Source organism: Leiobunum rupestre, chromosome 5 (assembly GCF_980474605.1).
Source record: "Leiobunum rupestre chromosome 5, qqLeiRupe1.1.hap1, whole genome shotgun sequence".
In the NCBI taxonomy this organism is placed as follows: Eukaryota; Metazoa; Arthropoda; class Arachnida; order Opiliones; family Sclerosomatidae; genus Leiobunum; species Leiobunum rupestre.
In genome coordinates this window covers 67,818,614-67,835,986 of record NC_143388.1, presented here as the reverse complement: position 1 = coordinate 67,835,986, position 17,373 = coordinate 67,818,614, and positions in this window count along the sequence as shown.

The window sequence follows — 17,373 nt, the reverse complement described above, 5'->3', positions numbered from 1 at the left end:
AACAATGGAATGTAAAAACAACTACGTATTGCGGACGTATTGTGAGTAGTACGGATCATAAAACTACAATATAGATAAATTAATCTAGAATTGGTAAAGTTTCAATAAACGAATATGAAATCGTTATCTTTAAACCAAAATGATGAAACATTAGGCGCCATCTACATGTAGGACTAGAACGACTTCTCTTTACTCGTTTTATTTCACGCGCTTAATCTTCACAATAAGTTTTGCAATTTATTTGTAACCTTTAAAAAAGAACGTCTAGGGGTCCCTAAGAAATAGGTCAATACTGTGATCATGCTCATATACGTGGTGGATCAGGGACTCGATCCTGCTGATTCAAAAAGTAAAAAAGAGTCGAAAACAGAAAATCTATTGGTCATTGAAAATTCTTAGAAACCTTAAAACATTATTGACGTAGGTAAAATCCGTGATTTCACTAAAAAAATCTAGAACCAAAATTATTAAAGCTATTGAAGAAATAGTGAGGTCGTTAAATATTAATATTAAACTTATTTTAATTTTTAAATAAAAAAGAAATATCGTGAAAGAACTTGAAAATTAGCGCTCGAGACCAAAACATTTTTTACTTAATCCCGAATATTAGAGTCGAAAGTTCATTATAATTAATGGAAGTATTATGTTTTAAACTTCAGTATGGTCAAAGATAATATAAACCTCGTACCTTAGATTCGAAATTAGAAAGCTTTTGGTTTGACGGTTGAGTAACTAAGCGTTTACCCACTTCCGGCCTCCATCGGTCGCTGTATTGTCTTAAGACGGCCAGCTCTGATGACGCCCCGTAGCGTGAAAAGCAGCGCGTCATCAAAGTTGGTCGTTTTGAGTATATGGAAATGGGTAAATGCTTGGTTACAAAATAGTCAATCAGAATAAGAATCTATGGCATGGCTTAGGTGAAGATAATATACCTTATGCTGCGAGTTTTAATATTATTACGTTACGTAGTCAGACCGAGTCATATTCACGTTATATTTTATATAATGATTCTTCCGAATTTTAGTTAGACGTTTGCCAATATTCTCAAATTACTCCAGCTAAACCCCAAAAAATCAATTTTTTCGTACTAATTGTTCTAAAGTTATATTGTTTTTAAACATTTTCAAAGGCTTTTGTTGGCTGAATTTCGTTTCGCGTATGCCTCTCTATTTATCCGTTATTGATTTTCCATTGATTTTTTGTCACTAAAATTAGCTCGCGTGTTCACTTGATTCAGTTCATTTGTTAAAGCCAGGATATCCCCATTCTAAAGATCACCATTTCCAAGGTCGAGAGTACCCTCAGAATGTTAAAATTTTATCTAAACGGGAGGACCTAACCACCCAATAACGATGATTGGATTAAATATTATGATATTATCATAAATAGTTTAGCCACCTAACTGGAAAGAACTATAAGTATTATTGTTAATTTTATGTGAATATTTAAAGTTAATTTTTAACATCCCCACTCGCTATTTTCCGCCTGAGGCGCTCGACAATGGACTATTGTGAAACATCGTAGGCTAAGAAGTAACACCACGTCATTTGAAAAAAAATTAAGATTTGCTATTCTATTTACCTAAACAAAAAAATTCATAAAATATAATAGCGATTATGCCTTAAATATACAGGGCTACCCATATTTTAGAAAAAGCCTTATTTAAGTAAGTGAACACGCATATCGATAGAAAAATAAATTTACCATAACTATCCCTCAAGTTGCTGAGCTGAGATATTCGTTATTTTTATTAAAGCATTATAGGGTTGATAAGAAGCGTAAATTACAGAAATATTGTGTTTTCGTAAAATATTCTAATGCGACTTATGAATGCTTGAAAAATACGTTGAATTTAATCGGGTGCCTCTCGACGTAGTTTTATCGCAAATATTTCCAAACCATATTTACAAATTTCACCACTGGCGGTGCTTTGCTCAATCGATATAAAGTATTACTTACGTAATTTTTGATAAAAATATATATATCCTTTCAATATCGTAGTCGTACCAATAAAAAGAATAGTAAGATAGTCTTGGGCAACAAAAACAAGCGAATTTTAACTGGCTTAATTTATTTTTATATTAATGCTATATCTTTAGTTTGCCTAACAAAAGGATCTAAACCGTTACTCCTACTCAAAATATGCATAACACCAATGTTTTTTTCGTTTAACCTGCACCAGGCATTGGTAAGAAGGGTTAATTAGGGGGGTTTACAAGTCAATCGTTATTTATATGAATTTACTACGGGGTAATTCCAGGACAGATTGACCTACTTGTTCACCCAACCATCGCCAAAGTTTTGTGAAAACTTGAAATTATTGTTATTTAGGCCGTAGAAGTTGAATTTTCAATTTTAAAAAAGATCAGTTGAGCGGTTGCGGAGTTACAGTAAAGTCACATTTTAGAAATTAACCTTTACCCCTTAATATTACCTCTTTGTTTCTTAGCATCTACTTAACCGAAAGATACAAATTGTATAAAGTTTTTATTTTATGTAAAGCGTAATACTTTAATTCAGAGTTCTTTACTAAAAACTGAATACGAAAGTTGTGGTTATCCAGTAAAGAGCTCCGGACATTTAAATTTATTTTAATCCTTGTTTTATCTTTTCAAAGTGGATTTTATTCCGACTTTAGACTGTGTAGCTTGCAAAAATGGTGATTATCCAACTGATTTACACAAATGCAAATATTGCAGGGTAAAGGTTTCTTGCCTAATATTTTGATAAACTTATCTCTATTTTTGGTTATTGATCATGTACACGTTGTTTCTAAAAAAAAATTTATAGGTTAACGTTCACATTTTACCTGAATGATCTCTACCATTGAAAGGTGAAAGCGAGGGATGTGGTGAAAGACGAATTTGTCTAATTTGTTCGAAAAAAAACCGTACCGCAAAAAGAACGGGATATAAAGGATTCCGAATTCGAAAATTGGAGAAACATGGGTAAATAAGCCCCTAAAAAGGGGAAACGAGAGTCGTACCTTTTTCCATTACCCGAGCTAGCGCGAACAAATTTATCATCTAAAGTTTCAATTATTCCTTTGGATTTTTGAAGAATGCAAACTTGCTGCAGTCGATAAAGCTAAAAAACAAAAAATACGCTTTAACTAACACATGCGCATTTGATTCTTTGACTCAAGCTTTGTGCGTTGGGTACTGTGATTCCCAAGAAATAAAAATGGTATTTGATGGTGCTTCAAATGACGTAAAAACGTTCCGTTTGGTGAAAGACGTAATGAAGAATGGGGTACGTTTGTCCACGTATCGTGAAAGGGCAGTTAAACTAAATGATTTATTTGAAGCTGAGGATGTTGTAGGGGGAATGCAATGGTTAAAAGGTGACAGTTCCGTCTATTGGTTAATTCAGAAACTTCTTCATGAGTCTTGCGCTTCCGAAACAAATATCTGCCTCTCAGACAAATGTAATGGTCCAATAAGAGAATTAAAAAAACACCTAACGTCTATAGAATACTCTGCGGTAAATATAAATAAATTAGAGGAGCTAATTGTAAATGTTTTCGGAAACGTTGTAAACGTAGAATGCACCTGCGGCAGCCTACGTGAAATAAAAGAAACTCCATCCCCTTACTACATGTACATCGAATGTACCAACATATCTGAGCAGATGGACTGCGAAACTCTCATGCTTGTTAAATTAGGAGATTTTCCTAAGTCATTAAAGATAAATGAAACACCTTATTTTTTACGCGCTGTGATCGGTTTTAGAGGACATAACAGGCCAAAAAATGTTGGTCATTACATTTGTTACGCCTTCAGACCAAATGAGAAATGGGAGGTTTACGACGACTTGAAAGGTAAAAAAGGAAAATGCACCGAAAAAGAAATTGTTACTGCCCATATAATTTATTATACACTGTAAAGTAAAAGACATTACTTCTAACTAGGGTATAATGAATCCCGATTAAACGGGAGATACCGTCGCGATACGGCAAAGATGGAAAATATTTGACAATAAATGGCCTTTTAGAGTTATATTTAGAAATAACAGTGTTCGATTTAAGATTAAAAAGATATTGTACATATTGTTGTAAAGTACTTTTCCCCCTGTAAAGTCGCGGCATAGAAGGTTTTTTTAGTTTTTGATAAAGACGCTTTACATATTTGAGGATAATATTAATATCAAGTATCTAATTTGATTAATTTTACATTATTTCTTATTAAAGCTGAAAACGAAAATAGCACTGAGAATATTTTATATTACAATATTTTAATACCTATTTTGATAATTACAATGTAAAGCCAATAAACAAGTATGGAAAAAATACTGAACTTCAATAACAGTTATTGAAATAGATAAATAGCATATTTTAATATTAAATGTTGAACAGTTACCGAAAATATCTGGTATGCCTTGAAAAATCGTGAAGCTAAACGTTATTTTAAAATGGTTTTTTTTACTATTACAAAATGTAATAAAAATTTCAAAGGCTATAGTTTAAATTTTGTACGTTCTTAAGTGAAGAACAATCCTGAGGTTTTGATAAGGCATTGAAGATATGTCATTATATTGCTTGAAATATTTCAATCTAGTTTTGTAAAAAAAATATTAAAGATTAACTAGATTTTACTTCTTCAATTATTAAAAGAAGACACATTTTTTCAGGTATGATAATGGGGCTCAGACTAAGATATAGGTGCCAAAAGTCAACGCGCCGCAAGACGAATCAAACATAAACCTTTTGTGTAATAGTTGTTATTCTAGCTTACTTTAGTTTTTACCTCTCCGAAGGGACTTTGTCCCCTAGGAGGGGTTTTACAATCACCGTGTCTGTCTATCTGTGGGTCTGTCTGTCTGTCTGTCTGTCTGTGGGTCTGTCCGGGCTGCGAATGCGTACGTATTTTCGGGGCAAAGTGTAATCACTTCTTACGCAGTTTCTTGATATCACTGCGTTCGCAGTCGCTTGGAATTAGGGAAAAGGTTTTTCGAAAAGCGCCCTCTTTTTGAAAATAAAGGTGGCGCATAAGAGCGCACGACGAGCGCAATCGAATGAGCCTACTTACGTATCAATATTCTGATGTGGGTGGGCCCGTCGTTAAATTGGCCCCCCACTTTCTTTCTTGTTTTGCGGCTGAACCGTAGTGGCGCACAACATAAAAATGGTGGCGCATGAGAGCGCACGATTAGCGCAATCGTTTCCATACATTAGTTCCAGTATACGATTGGGTGGGGGGGGGGCAACTTAATAGACCTTAATTGGCTAGCTCTCGCTGTTCGCTTTTTATGATCGATCATTGGTCTTTTTTTCGGTTCAGAAAAAGGGATTGGTCACGAACAATGAAAGAACACAAAAAAGAATAAAAGTTGTATAGCTTCCAGAGCGTGTTTTTTTAAAGCTAATGCTTTTGCGTGATAAACATCTGGTTAATAATAATTCAACAGACGAAGCTGGAGTACAAAATTAAAGTGAGTCACCCTATCAATGCCCAAGACTATCTTACTATTCTTTTTATTGGTACGACTACGATATTGAAAGGATATATATATTTTTATCAAAAATTACGTAAGTAATACTTTATATCGATTGAGCAAAGCACCGCCAGTGGTGAAATTTGTAAATATGGTTTGGAAATATTTGCGATAAAACTACGTCGAGAGGCACCCGATTAAATTCAACGTATTTTTCAAGCATTCATAAGTCGCATTAGAATATTTTACGAAAACACAATATTTCTGTAATTTACGCTTCTTATCAACCCTATAATGCTTTAATAAAAATAACGAATATCTCAGCTCAGCAACTTGAGGGATAGTTATGGTAAATTTATTTTTCTATCGATATGCGTGTTCACTTACTTAAATAAGGCTTTTTCTAAAATATGGGTAGCCCTGTATATTTAAGGCATAATCGCTATTATATTTTATGAATTTTTTTGTTTAGGTAAATAGAATAGCAAATCTTAATTTTTTTTCAAATGACGTGGTGTTACTTCTTAGCCTACGATGTTTCACAATAGTCCATTGTCGAGCGCCTCAGGCGGAAAATAGCGAGTGGGGATGTTAAAAATTAACTTTAAATATTCACATAAAATTAACAATAATACTTATAGTTCTTTCCAGTTAGGTGGCTAAACTATTTATGATAATATCATAATATTTAATCCAATCATCGTTATTGGGTGGTTAGGTCCTCCCGTTTAGATAAAATTTTAACATTCTGAGGGTACTCTCGACCTTGGAAATGGTGATCTTTAGAATGGTGATATCCTGGCTTTAACAAATGAACTGAATCAAGTGAACACGCGAGCTAATTTTAGTGACAAAAAATCAATGGAAAATCAATAACGGATAAATAGAGAGGCATACGCGAAACGAAATTCAGCCAACAAAAGCCTTTGAAAATGTTTAAAAACAATATAACTTTAGAACAATTAGTACGAAAAAATTGATTTTTTGGGGTTTAGTTGGAGTAATTTGAGAATATTGGCAAACGTCTAACTAAAATTCGGAAGAATCATTATATGAAATATAACGTGAATATGACTCGGTCTGACTACGTAACGTAATAATATTAAAACTCGCAGCATAAGGTATATTATCTTCACCTAAGCCATGCCATAGATTCTTATTCTGATTGACTATTTTGTAACCAAGCATTTACCCATTTCCATATACTCAAAACGACCAACTTTGATGACGCGCTGCTTTTCACGCTACGGGGCGTCATCAGAGCTGGCCGTCTTAAGACAATACAGCGACCGATGGAGGCCGGAAGTGGGTAAACGCTTAGTTACTCAACCGTCAAACCAAAAGCTTTCTAATTTCGAATCTAAGGTACGAGGTTTATATTATCTTTGACCATACTGAAGTTTAAAACATAATACTTCCATTAATTATAATGAACTTTCGACTCTAATATTCGGGATTAAGTAAAAAATGTTTTGGTCTCGAGCGCTAATTTTCAAGTTCTTTCACGATATTTCTTTTTTATTTAAAAATTAAAATAAGTTTAATATTAATATTTAACGACCTCACTATTTCTTCAATAGCTTTAATAATTTTGGTTCTAGATTTTTTTAGTGAAATCACGGATTTTACCTACGTCAATAATGTTTTAAGGTTTCTAAGAATTTTCAATGACCAATAGATTTTCTGTTTTCGACTCTTTTTTACTTTTTGAATCAGCAGGATCGAGTCCCTGATCCACCACGTATATGAGCATGATCACAGTATTGACCTATTTCTTAGGGACCCCTAGACGTTCTTTTTTAAAGGTTACAAATAAATTGCAAAACTTATTGTGAAGATTAAGCGCGTGAAATAAAACGAGTAAAGAGAAGTCGTTCTAGTCCTACATGTAGATGGCGCCTAATGTTTCATCATTTTGGTTTAAAGATAACGATTTCATATTCGTTTATTGAAACTTTACCAATTCTAGATTAATTTATCTATATTGTAGTTTTATGATCCGTACTACTCACAATACGTCCGCAATACGTAGTTGTTTTTACATTCCATTGTTGCCGTTTTAATTTACAGAGTTTGAAATACTTACAGATAACTCTCCTTTTAGCGTACTGTTAATTTTATCCGTTTAAGAAATGTACCTTAGAAAGCTTTCGCTGATTTAATTTAGTATCAATTAATATTTTTTCAGTGTTCAAATAAATATATTCCGTTTTATGGCAATACCGATCAATAGGCCTTTCTATGACGTAACATTGGCCTTCTTGTTTAGATGTATTGGGCGCAATACTCGTGACGTAGAAGTGACGTTTCACTAGGATAGCCAATTAAAATTCGAAGAGTCGCCCTTTTTATAAAGATCTAACCACCTAAACTGAACTGAACTCCTACGTATCTCGTGACGAAAGCGATACATTAAAACAAGTTCGGCAAGCGTAATGACTTTATAGCCATGAACAAACATTACAATGTTGGAGTTTTAAATGTAAGTACGAAACTCACAAGGAGACGACCCGAGGTGTTACACACCGATTTTGTTCAAACTCGGGGGATTAGTAGACCTTCTTGTAACTTGAAAAATCCTAAAGGGATTTTATTCAATGAGCAATGGTTTAGGAACATTTTTGAAAAATTGTAAAAAAAATAAAATTCCAAAATTATAAAAAATTTATAAAAATTGACGAAAAAAACCAAATTCATCACATTTTGATCAATTGAACCAAATGGGCGAAAATGAACCGATATGGCTAAAATTAAAAAAAAAATGTGAGGAAAAAAATACAAACATTGAAAAAATATTTCAAAATTGAATGAAATAATTTTTTTCAAAATTGAAAAAATATTGATCAAAAACTGTAGTTTCCATCAAAATTCATAGGAATTGACGGAAATTTATAAATTGTGTAAAATTGGATTAATGTATAGATAAATTGTGATTTTGTGAAAAACAAAGTATTGATTTTGTCAATGTGATCAAACTTGATTTATTAAAATTAAATTAAATTTATCAATAATATAAATTAATTTTAATTTAATTTAATTTTATTTATAATTATATTTTATTATTAATTTTAAGTAATTAACTTAATTTATTTTATTGTAATATAAAATAAATTACTTTTTACTAATAATTTTAATTTATTTTAAAATAAATGACTATTTAACTAATAATTTTAATTTAATTTAAAATAGATTACTATTTTACTAATAATTTTAATTTAATTTAAAATAGATTACTATTTTACTAATAATTTTAATTTAATTTAAAATAGATTACTATTTTACTAATAATTTTCATTAAATTTAAAATAGATTACTATTTTACTAATAATTTTAATTTAATTTAAAATAGATTACTATTTTACTAATAATTTTAATTTAATTTATAATAGATTACTATTTTACTAATAATTTTAATTTAATTTAAAATAGATTACTATTTTACTAATAATTTTATTTTAATTTAAAATAGATTACTATTTTACTAATAATTTTAATTTTAATTTAATTATTTATATTATTTTCCATAATTTAAAATCAGTTTATCATAAATTTTAAAAATAAATAATTATTTTAAATGAAATAAATTATTATACTACCTAATTTATTAAATATTAGAATAACAATTAGTTTACTACGTAATTTACTAATTTTTACAATAAAACGATGTAAATTTAAATTACAAAGTAATTTCTAACAAAAACAAAAATATTTTTAGTATTATTTATAGTTTTATTTTATTTTACGTGTTTCTACTACACCTGTTAAATATTAAATCATACCAACTAGTTCTTCCTCTAGAAATGTGTATTCCATTAAAATGTTGCACAGGTTCTTGAATAACTCCTTCGCAAAACGTTTTTCACAATCATTAAAAGTTGAACTTTTACTGTATATTGGAAATTCCACAAATTTCTTTAAACATTACACAACATTTAACGGATAAATTTCCATCGTGGATTACTGGTAGCTAAGATTTCAGCATACGCGCCAATTTTCCTGCTGTTTTTTAGGTATTATCGTATACATGAAAAAACCAATATTGTCGACAAAATAGATTAATTGAACAAAATTTATTTCGCTATAGTTAACATTTATTTAAATAACCAAATATTATTATACCTTATGATTAAAAATATACTGTTTCGTTCAATAAATAAATATAATATTTTGATCAATATTTTTTCAATGTTTGTATTTTTTTTTCACATTTTTCAAATTTTAGCCATATCGGTTCATTTTCACCCATTTTGTTCAAATTGATCAAAATGTGATCAATTTTGATTTTTTCGTCAATTTTTATCAATTTTTTATAATTTTGGTATTTTTAATTTTTTTCAATTTTTCAAAGATTTTTCTTGGGGGGACCCTTGGAATCGGTCAAAATCCCATGTTATTTTCAATGGTAAAATTTTCATTTTATGTTGTAAAAAACATTTTTCGTTGCCATGGCAAAACCATTGCCCATTGAATAAAATCCCTTTAGGATTTTCCAATTTACATGAAGGTCTAGCAATCTCCCGAGTTTTAACCAAATCGGTGGTTGGTAAATAGACACGGATAACTTGTTTAAAAAAATTGTAATTGAAACATCACCATAAGTAACATAATTACTCATAAGCTAGCCTCTGTCTAACATTTCCATTGAAAAAATTCAATGAGACCTTGTTTAACGCCGAACATACATTTAGCGGACCCAAAAATGCAAAAATGCTTATAAACCTTGCTCTATTGAAAAGTTTACCATGGAAATGAAATCATGTGATCGCGAGGCACTAACTAAACTTGACATGGGCAAAGCCAGAAACGCGCGAGGAATTCTCACTAACTTCCGTTTCCCATCAGTAAAGTTGATGACGCGTATTTCGTCACGACTTTGTAAGTGACAAAATTTACGTCATATCCAGTGAACGTGGTTTCATTAACGAAAATGCTTTTATGGCATACTTATAAGTGATTATGTTACATATGGTATCACTAAATATCACATATCTGCCCAAATGTTTTATCGGAATTGAATTTATTTGATATTTCAAAAAAAATTATTATCATTAATAATTCTTTAATAATTTGATTGATTAATTAATTATTAATAAACGATTTTTTATACAAAAAAGATTTAATTTTTTTTCAATTTATCTGCTGCCATCATTTTGTTAATTTTTTTAAGTTCTAAACGAAGCCCTTTTGTGTTTGAAATACGTAGAACATGGATTTCGGAGGAACCGTTTTGAAGAACGGCACCATGATCAATCCATCCGGATGGAATTTTGAGATTCTTAAAGCTCTGTCACAGTTATACAATTGTAGGTAAATTCTTTGGTTTATTTCTGTCATTAAGAGATCCATCCATCATTAAGCAATAAATGTGAAATATTTGCAGCTACATTTTGCAGTCGCCACCCGATAAAGAATACGGTCGCTTATTGAACGGATCATGGACCGGACCGAAACTTCTTTCTGACCAGGTAAAACTGATTATTTTCCGAGTATGGATAAAGTTGGAAATTTTGCCTGACTCGGTGTAGCTTCAGTTAACCGATTTTAACTTAATTTTTTTTAACTTATTATACACTTTTAGCCATATTCAAATCAATTTTTTTTCGAGCTTAAAATAATTATTAGTTTTTAGCATACGATTTATTAGCTTTAAAAACACGACGCTAAACTGCTACGTACGTTTTAGTTGTATAACTAACAAAATTAGATGAAAGTTTTAGTATTTAATTTTATAAACTATAGTGAATAATCCAATAATATCTGCCCTACACAAAGAAAATGCAAGTAAAAATGAAATGGGAAAATACCAAATCTTTGAAATTTTACCGCTAAGGAAAATTTTGGCTGCGAGTTATTCTCTAAGTTGGAAGACTGAGCAATTATGGTGGGAAGAATTTTATGCACTGTACAGTTACGTCAAAACGTTAATTACATAACATCATAAGTAAAAAATGGATAAGCTTTCTTCTGAAAGCAATAAATATTTTCTGTTTTGGATTTTTCATCCACATTCTAAACGAAAAACTGATAATAGAATGTTGAAAATTTTCAGTGATAGATTTTGAAAAACGTCTACTTAAACCCTGAAATTTCTTCAAAAGGTTTTTTGTAGCGTCATTCTTAAGAATTAGTACTTTTAACGATAGAAAAACGTGTTTAATATTTTTTTTTAAATGGATTTTTCCTATGATGACATTGCTGTGTGAATTCGTGTTGAATGAGAGTGTGTTTTTTGCATTAGGCGAAATATAATATGCCAAGTTGTATCAAATTGCAATGGCGTCTTCGTCGCTCAAAACGGAATATGTGATGGGAATGGGGTTAACAAAACTTTGGTATAATGTTGTGTCTATGTTCACTACGCCTCAAAGTTACTTCTATTCTCACCCACATACATATTTAATTACATAGTCTAAGCTTCTGATAAATTTAACGATCTTCCGTGGCACAGGTGGTATATAAATGTGTCTGCCTACAGTTATTAATAATTATTCAATATTCCAATTGATCGACGGTGTAGGAAGTGGATTTCGCTCTAAGTCGGATTTCAGTGTCATCGATTAGAATGCAAAGTGCGTTGTTTTCGTTTCCCTATCAGTTCGACTACATCAAGGTTATCACGAAAGCGCATAGATTCAGATCAACGAAGACTCCATTCTTCACTACGCCGTTTAGTCTGGAGGTAGGAATGACAATCATTTGCCGAATACCAATGAGCTGTGATATTGAACTTTATTTAAGAAATTCTAATATTTTTTCTTTGAAATTATCCAGATTATCATTCATCAAATTCTATGTATATTTTTCATTTTCAATTAGTTGAGAACATTAATCAATTAACCACTCTTTTGTTGTTTTTAGCTTTAAAGACTTATTATTGATTTTTATTTGATAAAGGGTGGTTTCTAATTCAATATTTCTCACCTATGATTATCAAATAAAGGGTTTTTTATTACTTATAGGGTAAATTATTGCAAAAAAGGCAGGTTAAATCATTTTTTTAGTTAAATAAATATAATGCATACCAATTTGGTATCAAGCTTCACAAAGGACAAAAACCTAATCATTCTACCTTAAAGTAATTTAGGCAAAAAAAGTAAAATGTTCGGAATCCACGGATTTGTGTTAGTTTTCAAGCCATTAGAAAAATTAGCCAAATCATGGTGCCACGAATGGATAAAATTAAAACCTGGGATCTACAAAATGAAATGCACCTGTCAAATGGCGTATTGCATATAGGGCAATCGCGGCGGTATTTATTGGCACGTGTGAAAGAACACGTGGCTGATATAAAACACAAAAGACAATTTAAATCGGCACTAGATGAACATGTATCTGAACCGGACCACGTTTTAAAAATGGAAGATGTCGAGCTTCTGAAGAGTCTGAAAAATACAGTTAAAATTAATTTAACGGAATCAATTGTATTTATTAGATTAAAAGTTAAAAACATTCTAATTAACCGCGAAGATGGCCCTTTACACCATCTTTTATTACACTACAAATCGATTTTTAGACGCTAGCATTACAAAGGGGGAGTGGGGGAGAGGCTCTTATCAAACTCTAAATATATTTTCATGGAAATTAAAAAGTAATAACCATTAATCATGTCGCCGCTATTTTGAAAATTGTATTAGTGTACACCTGACGATGTGCAATAAAGGTTATTTTATTTTTGATTTTAAATATATATGATCAAAATTATTCTTTTTTGTGTTCAATCTAATTTAATGCCCTATAACGTCTTTAAATGGACAATGGAGACTATGGCTTTAGGCAATATGTAACCGAAAAAGATAGCACTAGTTATAGTTCTAGGCATAATTCTTGCAGCTTCATTGATAGTCGACGCTTATGCTATATATCACACCAGATAAATATATTTTTATACCTTAAAATTGAAATATGTACTATAGGGTTGTGACAGTTTCTAATGAGCGCGATTTTACATCGCGAAACATACACTGCATCACAGCTACTATTTTATACTGGTCTGTATTACCATTCATAGAGGCATTCACATATTGCCTACAGGGAAATATGCAAAAAGGGGCGAAATCCACCTGAGGTACCTACCTATTTAATAACGTTTGAGGTAGATGGCAACACTATAAAGTTTATGAAATATAAACTTTTTTAAAAAGTTATTAATTAATTACTAAATTATAGTAATTTAAATTCTTATTAAAAACGTATAATTTTTGTAATTTAAATTAACAATTTATTTTAACAGAAGTTAACACTTTCCACCATAAATGGCACTATAATACGATTTTAAACTATCCAATCAGGGATAAAAACTGAAAACTTGCAACCAATCGTGAAAATAAAAAATATGGCGTCACGGTCACGCTGATATCAAAGTGCCATCTACTAACAAATAACGACATCACCACGGTACCTCGGATGAATATTACCCCTATAAAGTCGTCTTTGCCCCTTAAAAATAATAAATCGATCTAAAGCGTACTGAAAGTGACTGATAATTTAAATATTTTAATCTATAAGAAATCCTTTTTTGTAGTATCCACAAAACATTAAATTATAATTACGTGTATAAATATTTTATTATTATTTTTTTCCTTATTTAGGTCTGGATTGTATATATAGCATTTGTCATCTTTTCCCAAATTACATTAAAAGATTTTTATAAAATTGCATCTGATTCATTTAATTATCAAGTTATGAAGAAGGGATTTATTCATTGGAATGTAGTTCTGGGAATATTTCTTCGGCAAAGTATGTAAGACCATAAATATTCGGTAATTAAGGCTTTTTAGTGGTTTGTTATTTTGGTATGAACTTTCGGGTCAAAATTTATTTTGTGGCAAAAGTTAAAACTTTCTATCTCGCGGATTTTGACGAAAGTGCTGAGTAATTCACAAGCCAAAGAATAATAATTTTAAACTACGGCTTAAGCAGAGTCGCTAACTTATAGTTCCAAAACCAGTTTAATAAAACATTAAAAGTTGTGTATAATATGGTTTGAATACTAAAATATAGTACAACATATCAATTTAATAGTTGTTTAAAGCATGACTGATACTTCATGGTATTCTTGATTTTATTAAAAACATGTAAATTTTAACTGTTTTTAATAAAATCAAGAATACCATGAAGTATCAGTCATGCTTTAAACAACTATTAAATTAATATTTTAAACCATGGTTAATAAAAATTTTAACTTATACGATTACAACATATCACTTTTAAAAAAATTGAAAAAAGAAACTAAGTTCAAACTATACAGGGTGTTTCAGAGAAGTCTGGCTAAAACTAACAGACTTGTTTTTTGGGTTACATTGAGTGAAAAAGGTCCGGAGAAACTTTTTCCTAAATTGAACCTTATCCAAGTCGAAAAACGTGCAAATGTGCAGTTTCTATTATTCCTTAGACCCAATTGTTTCCTTTTACTAAGCATTTGGTTTCTTATCTTTTTGGATAAACAACAAAACTAGTATAAAAAGTGTGTTATTAAATGAAAGAAGTGAGCTACGTGTAGAAATACGACTTAACAATAACAAGGTGTTTCTAAGTGACTTCGCCTATTAAAAAAAGGTTATTATTGAATTTCGTTTTTATTTTCATTTAATGCCATATGTAAGTACAAATTGTGAGTCGTTTTGGAACTATCTAGCTCATATCCGTGTTTTTTCCCCAAATGCTAATGCAATGAATTAAGTTGGCTCGTGAAATTAATTGTCTCATTAAATAGTCACCCATAAAAAGTGTTTTTATTCTACAGGTTTAGTCTACAATACATGTAATATATTTTTGGACTGGTAAGAGGCTCGAATTTGCAATTATTTGAAGGGCCTCAATAAAATTCACATTTCAGATCTGAAACCGGCTATACTATGGCGTACTTGCCGAATATGCCGATATGCATCTTATGTATGGATTCGCTCAGGGAAATGCCGTAGAAGCGCGGCGCTTGTATCAGGAGCACTATTATCTATAAACGTTGATTAGCGGTTGACGGAATCTTCAATTTACATAATCCTCATGAGTGGCATTAAGAAAATCCGCATGCGACTACATATAGGTCACATCAAGTGCAGTTTGGTCTCAACGTCTGGTGCGGAATTGTTGGTGACCATTTAATTGGACCTTATTTTCTAAAACCAAGACTAAATAATGAGTCGTACTTAACGTTTCTACTTGAAGGCGTACTGCTAGCAGTAAGAGGTTAACGGTAATAGTTAGTGTAGGGAGCTGTTGGCTCGATCTCGTGGCATGCAGGGCTTGCCACCACCCTCCTACGCATTTTAACCCGGCCACCTGAATAAATGGCTTCAAAAGTCGCTTGATGACTTAGGCCTAAGGTGGTGCCTTGGGTATTAGCCTAGCTGATTATTATTTGGCTTATATATGACGGAACAGCCCCTCATTTTAGCCTTCGGGTAAGAGCTTATCTTGATGCCGAGTTTCGTCAAAGGTGGATAGGTCAAGTCGAATCTGTTGCATGGCCAGCCAGATCTCCTGATTTGAACCCGTGTTATTTATATCTTGGTAAACAAGACCTCGAAGACGCATAATTGACGCCTGCGGCACAATCTGAAACACGCTCGAAATCTTTCGTCGACGTGTTCAAGAATCTTTCCGAAGACGCGTCCAAGCCTGCCTAAACGTCAATGAGAGTCATTTTGAACATTTTTTGTAAATACAATGGCAATTGTTATGTTCTTAAGAAACTGTACTTGTTATCTCTGAGAAACCATAAAACAAAGAAATGAATTTTTAACTGTGTCTCTTGGTAATTTAAATCACCTTGTGATTATTTAAATCGTAACGATAGCGTACTTCTAGATGCGAACTCTTAATAAGCTTTTGCTTGTAGAAATTTTTATTCACTTATCTCATATAACGTTTTTACTCATTGGTACTCAATGAACATGATTTTCTACTCATACCCAACTTTAAGTTCTGGGTACATCTTGAAAAAGTGGTACACATGATTGTCCTCCACATTGACGACCTACGACAACACATTATTGACCACTTCCCAAACTATTCACTTTCTTGCTTCCACAGCTAGGGCATTCAATTTGGCCTCCGACGAGTAGCTCCGCCCGCCGCCGTTAGGAAGCGCAACCATAGTTTTCGGCAGCAAATTCGTAACACGCCTCAAATCTTCGAATAGGTTCAATAATGATTTGCGTGTGCCACAGGTGATGATTTGGTAAATTTTTTTGTAATTCAGGTAATGTGTACTTATGGCAACGGAAATTCAATAAGTAACTTTCTTTCAATTGTCGTGGTCACTATGAAACACCTTGTTATTGTTAATTTCTACACGCAGAATACTTCTTTCAATTAATAACGAACTTTTGATACTAGTGATCGTGTTCTTAACTTTTTCAATGAAAAGCAAATTCTTAGTTAAAAGAAACAATTTGGTCGAAGGAATAATAGAAATTGCACATTTGCACGTTTTTCGAAGTTTTGGGTGCCAATTTTCGACGGTCAATTACTTGAATATTGTTTAATTTACGAAAACGTTACTTATGACCTTTTTCACTACTTTTTACCCAAAGTAGACGCCTGTTAATTTGTGCCAACTTCTCATTAGCACCCTGTATATTTACTATTTTGTATATTTTTATTATAGTCGAAGGTTGAAGTTACTTGGTTTTGGAAATTACGTAGCCTTATGTTGTGCAACATGATATTGTTTGTTTATTCTATAAAATTAACTTAAATTTGTAATTAAAAATTACGCTTTATACTTTAACATAAATGTATTTATTTATTGAAGGTATTCGTCATCTACCCAATTTTTCTCGCTCGTTGGAGCTTATTCTTATAATCTGGATCACATCGGCGACGTTTCTGGGTACCAGCTACGAAAGCCAACTGAAGTCGAGCACTTATGTTTCGACCAAAGGATTGGACATTGAAACTCTCGAAGATTTAGTACTCGAGGTCAGGAACATAGATTAC